Raw genomic sequence first — 6,000 nt, forward strand, 5'->3', positions numbered from 1 at the left:
TGGGGTCTCTTCTCCTTATAAAGCCCCTAATGCTATCAAAGGAGCCCCACTCTCATAGCCTTATCTAATACTAATTGTCTCCCAAAGACCTCACCAGCAAATACCATCAACATGTCAATTTAGGGGGTTAATTTTCAATACATGAATATTTAGGGGACACATTCAAACCACAGTAGCACCTAAAGGAATCTTCTAGAAACATAAATCATATCACATCACTGCTCTTCTCAGAACCCTTTGATGGTTCCCATCTCATTCAGCGTAAAGCCAAGTCCTTGCAATGACACAAGTCTGCGTTACATTCAGAGTCCCTTGTGTTCACGCTTTAGGGCTGTGCTGCCTGCTTCACTCTCACTGGCCACATGGCCATTTATGTTTAAATAAAATGAAAAGTGCAGTCCCTTGTTTGCACCAGCCACATTTCATATGCTCAACAGCCACAGGCAGCCAGAGGCTATTGTATTGGCCAGCAGGAAAGAGAACATTTCCACCATCATAGAAAGTTCTATCTCACCAGTGCTGCTTTGGAGAGCTTTCCAAGATACCCACATGGCAAACTCCCTCAAACTCCAGAGTCATTGCCCAAATGCCATTGTCTACATGAGGCCCACTCTGACCACCCAGTTTAAAGTCTCAGCCCACATCCCACTCTGTCAAGCACTCCTGCATCCCTAACTCTGCTCAATGTTTTTCTGTAGCTCTGAGCACTTTAGAGCATATGTTGCAATGTAGTTATTTGTTATACTCATTGATTATTGTCAGTTTCTCCCATTAAAATGTATGCTCCAAGAGGAGGATTTTTTTGTGCATTTGCGAATTTTGTCCACTGCTGTATTCCCAGATCTAAAACAGTGCCTGACACAGAGTAGGAGCTCACTAAATATTTGTTGAAGGTATAAGTTAATGGATCAACTTATTTACTGAGCACCTGCTGTCTTCAGGCTCTGTGCTAGATCCTGGGGAACATAGGAGGTAGACCTTGCTTCTACTCTCATGGTGTTTCTATTCTAATTGGAGAGTAAACAAGTAGATATGGAATTCAAATTCTGGGAAGTTCTGTGAAAGAAAGAAATATAGAGGAGAGAGAGAGAGAGGAGAGAGGAGAGAGAGAGAGAGAGAGAGAGAGAGAGAGAGAGAGAGAGAGAGAGAGAGAGATAAGGATAAAGACCAGCCAGCTCAGTAAGGAATAGTGGAGGGATGGGTTGTGGGGAGATGGAAGAGTATTAGGGAGAGAGGGCAAGTGCAGAGATACTGATGTAGGAAGGAATGCAGGCATGGCTGAGGACAAATGGCTGGGGAGATGACCTGGGAAATGTGAGTCATTGTAGGTGGGTCACTAACTGGGGGCTGCCTTCTGTTTGTGACTCAGAGAATGGTGGTGAATCAGCAGTGTGGCATCATCTGGGATCTTGTTAAAAATGCAAATTCCTAGGGCCAGCTCAGGTCTTGGGGATCTGTGTTTCACTAAGCCCTGCACGTGCTTCTGTTCCAGAGCACCATATTCCTCTATAGCATCTAAGCATGCCTTGGGCACATGGCCATTGGTGAGTGAGTATGAATGAATGAATGAATGAATTAGTGAATGAATGAAGGGATATGTGTAAATTTTTCCAACAATGTCTGTACCCTTTCTTGTTCTGATTACTTGGCAGACACTCCGGGGATCCTTAGCACAAACACAAAGGACACTTTCTTTGTTAAAGTCATTTGTCGAAGTCATAAAAGAGTGAAGAAGAAAGAAATACCTGAGTGACACAGGAATTTAGAGATTTGAAAGGAGGTTCAAAGGCATTTCTGAGGGGAAAAGCCAAGGTTTGAGGCTCAGAGGAGCTTGGCTTGATCCAGGGAGAGAGAAGGAGCCCAGTAGTCAGAGAGGGCAGTAGGTGTGGCTGCTGCTGGAAGGAGAAGGGCATCCTACCTGGACAGGATTCTACAGTAGGTGAAGTGAGCTGGTCCATGAGTACTTTTTAGGAAGGTGGTGGTATCATTTGCAGGGTAATTGGAGTGACAAGATATTCAGTGGTCTTGACATTGCTTATAGGATACCTTACCTATCTCTTTCGTGTCTGACAATGTTGGAAGGTATGGTTGTTGTAGGGACAGATGAGGCAAGGCACCGAAGATAGCAGGAAACAGTTTTATTTGGCTGTAACCAGTTTCAGAGGGCACATCTTTTGCTGTAATCAATTAATCCCCTGAACCCTGAGTTCAGGTAGTTTTAGAGTTTTATACCCAGCATGTAAGGGGAGGGGCTCAGAAGTTCACAGTCTGCAAAAGTTCACATAAAAGCAGCTTTTTCTTTCACTGTTCTGGGCAATGTTAACGCTTCAAGGACAACACCTGAGAAGGGGAGAGCTAGCTTCTTCTCTCCTTCTTTCCTCCCCCTGCCAGCTGTTACCATGGAGCCCACTTATCTTAAAAATGTAGACATCTCTGTGAAGCTCAGCTCAAGGCCAGAGGCCTTGATTGCACATTTCTTCCAAGTCCTATACTGGATATATTTGTGAAAAACTAGTATGGGGGTGTCCAGCACCTGGAGTTCTGCTATCTTTTTGGCCAGTGGCCAAGTAAACAGGACAACAGGAAAATAGGAAGTTTATCTACATTGAACTCTTTTGCAGAGACTCTTTTGCTGACAGTCCTAAAATCAGCCATGGTGAAGATTTCTGGAGAGGCCCAGTTAAGACTTTTCAGTGGAGAAAGGGGGTGCCACTTCATGGTCACCATCTAGTGCTTCCTACATTCACACACTATTCTAAGCATTTTACACACACCCGCCAGCTCAGTCCTCTCAATCTGATGAGGTAGCTTCTTTTCCTATGTGACCCATGAGGGGACAATGGCACAGAGAGGTCAAGTGGCTTGCATAAGATCGCCTGGCCAGGAAGTGGTAGAGCCTGTGCTCTCCCAGCAGTCTGGTTCCACTACTCCACCCCTTGCCCTCTCAACTGTACTCGGAGCCAAGAACCTTGGGAAACATTTCTCTCCGCCTTGCTTCTCACCAGTCCCCCTGGATATCCTCTTAGTGAGGGTTGGGAGTGTCCCTCCTTCCTGGTTTCTTTTTCCTTTCTTCTGGCTCTGTCCTTCCCTGGGTTCCATTTCTCCCTCCTTGGACCTCTGGATTCTGTGGCCAGTGTGCCGGTCCATGTGATGTCACATGGAGCAAACGGGAAGAGCAGTTATGCCACATCTACCACAGATCTGGCAGGGGTAGATGCAGATTTTGTGGGGCCTGAGGATTATACTATTTTAGGAGCTTTCTTTAAGGAAAAAAAATACAGGACTGGGGTGTGTGGCTTAATGGTAGAGTGCTTGAGATCCTGGGTTCAATCTCCAACACTGAGAAAAAAAATAGTCTTACTTTTGCAAATTTTAAAAAACTATTGATCATGTGGATACCCTCTCTGCATCCAGGGAAGAAGCCTCATTAGCTTTTGGGATGTTTGCTTCTGGGTCTGAGCCTGGATTTCTGGCCATCCAGAGTGGGAAGTCTGCAAGCCAGACTAGCTGTCTCCTACTTAAATCAAGCCCCTCTTAGAGCAAATGCCAAGTTCATGACTTTGCTCCTGGAATCTCCTTTCCACCTTGCCGAGCCTGGGGGCAACCCATTTACCATTCTAGCTTGGAACAGGTAAGAAAACTCCATCCTGCCTCATTTAGGCAACAGCCATTCACTAAAGGATGAGGCAGGAGGTAGTGGCTCTGCTCTGAGTCCTGGATCCCACGGCTGTGAACTGAGACATGCAAACTCCTTACCTGAAAAGCTGCTGGCATTTTCCTGGTGGGACTATGGCTGCCAGGCTGCCATGGGCTATAGTAGATGACCCCAGCTCTGTCCCTATTGCTGGCTCAAACTTAGTTCTGCACACATTTTATAAGCATGTTCTGATCAGGAAGTGACCTGGTTTCAGCCTCAGCATGAACCAGGCCTTTTTTTTTTTTTTTTTTTTTTTTTTTGAGAGAGAGAGAGAGAGAGAGAGAGAGAGAGAGAGAGAGAATTTTAATATTTATTTTCTAGTTTTCGGCGGACACAACATCTTTGTTTGTATGTGGTGCTGAGGATGGAACCCAGGCCGCCAGGCGAGCGAGCTACCACTTGAGCCACATCCCCCCCCCCTTTTTTTTTGCACGCTGGGGGTTGAACTGAGGGCCTCATGCATGCCAGGCCAGCACGCTATCACTAAGCCACGCCCCCAGCCTGCACTTGGCTTATCATACCAACAATTCAGCAGGTAGCAAAACCAAATCTCAAGCAAGTCTTTCCCCCATTCCATTTGGGCCAGCAGGGCTATTCCAGGAATGTGTTCTGGCCTTTCTTTACAGAGGGACTTGGGCAAGGGGCTTTAGGAACATTAAATTGGGATGTCTGGATGGGTGGATTTCAGACAGGAGAGGCGGAGAGACAAGCCAGTGGGTGGGAGACAAGCCAGTGGGTGAGAAAGTGGGGAGTCTCTGCGGGGGGGGGCTCAGGTCATACATTTTTCACCACCATGACCCCTAGATTCTAAAGAATGCGTGTGCCGCTCCAAAGGGGGTGCTGTGTGGTCTCAGCATGTGCGCTGTGAACTGTCAACTTTGCTGTGTGGTCCTCCACGCGGACCTGCACTTCACTGTGAGTCTCCTGGGGCTGAGAGAGGCCGCTGAAAGCCCTCACTTGATATTCAAATATTCCCTCTTTTCATTTACTTCTCCCTCTCTCTGAGGAAATTGACTGTAAATGGCAACTTCACAGACAGTTCTAAGCTGCAAATTAGAACTAAGGCAGCAGTCCTGGGATTTACTGTCATAACCTCTTGGAATTGAACTATTAACTAATCCAAACACGAGTGCATTATACTAAGTCGCCAACCCCGGCTTGAGCAATTACCAAAGTCTTCCCTTCAGTCGATAATTCTAAAAATGGTTGAAATGGCAGCCGCTGCCTCTTTAATCAGATCTCAAGCTGCGGGAGGCTGGGTCTTCTTTTCTTCTGTCCCCTCATGCTTTCCTAAAGATTGTGGGGGACTGGGAGGGATGTCTTTGTTTTTCTTTCCTCCAGGAATTGTGTGATAAGGCTTGAAACCTGAAGATGCGCGAAAGCTAAAAAGTAAATGGTAAATGTTCAGGTTTTTTGAAATGTGGCCCCATCCTTTTAAGAAGGACCATATTATTTGAGCAAGAAGCAGAACAACAAGCGGAGTTCACCTGGAGACTGACACAATGGGCGAGCTGTAAAAGATCCGTAACATGTTCACAAGAGCAGGGGTTGTTTTTATCAAGGTCATGGTGGAGCAAATATTTTGTAGTGAATGTTTTTTTTTAATTTTTTTTTTTTTTTTTAGTTTTAATGGACCTTTATTTTATTTGCTTAGTTATATGTGGTGCTGGGAATTGGACACAGTGCCTCACATATACGAGGCAAGTGCTCTACCTCTGAGCTACAACTCCAGCCCTATTTGTTTGTTTATTTCTTTATGTGGAAATGGGATCTCACTGTATCACAGGCTGGCCTCCAACTCCTGGCCTCAAGCCATCCTCCTGCCTCAGTCTCCTAAGTAACTGGCACTGCAAGTGTGCATCACCATGCTTAGCTTGGATTTTGTCCTGCCCCTAAATATATTAACTGGCCCTGGCATGTCTCTCTTCTGATTCAGGCTGCTCTGGATCAGAGGTTGCTAAAGTGGGGATTTAGTAGATGGAGGCAAGGCCTTAAGCAAAGGAAGAGAAAAGGATTCTGTTTATAGTCAGACTGGACTCTGGTCTGGTCACTTACTGGATGAGAAATCTTGGACAGTTTACTCCATTTCTGTGTCTCTGGTTCCTCATTTCTCAAGGGTATAGACTAACACTTGTCTTTTGGGGTTGTCGTGAGAAGTGTGTCTGGACACAGTGCTATGTGAGCATTCCCTGTTATGATGATGAATTCCCTTTCAATCTTTCTGATTAAATAGAAAGTCTCAGTTTGGTGATAACGTCTTTAACAACCCCTTTTGGTTCTCGCTAATCGCCTTTTAACAGAGA

Source organism: Ictidomys tridecemlineatus, chromosome 7, assembly GCF_052094955.1.
Source record: "Ictidomys tridecemlineatus isolate mIctTri1 chromosome 7, mIctTri1.hap1, whole genome shotgun sequence".
Classification (NCBI taxonomy): Eukaryota; Metazoa; Chordata; class Mammalia; order Rodentia; family Sciuridae; genus Ictidomys; species Ictidomys tridecemlineatus.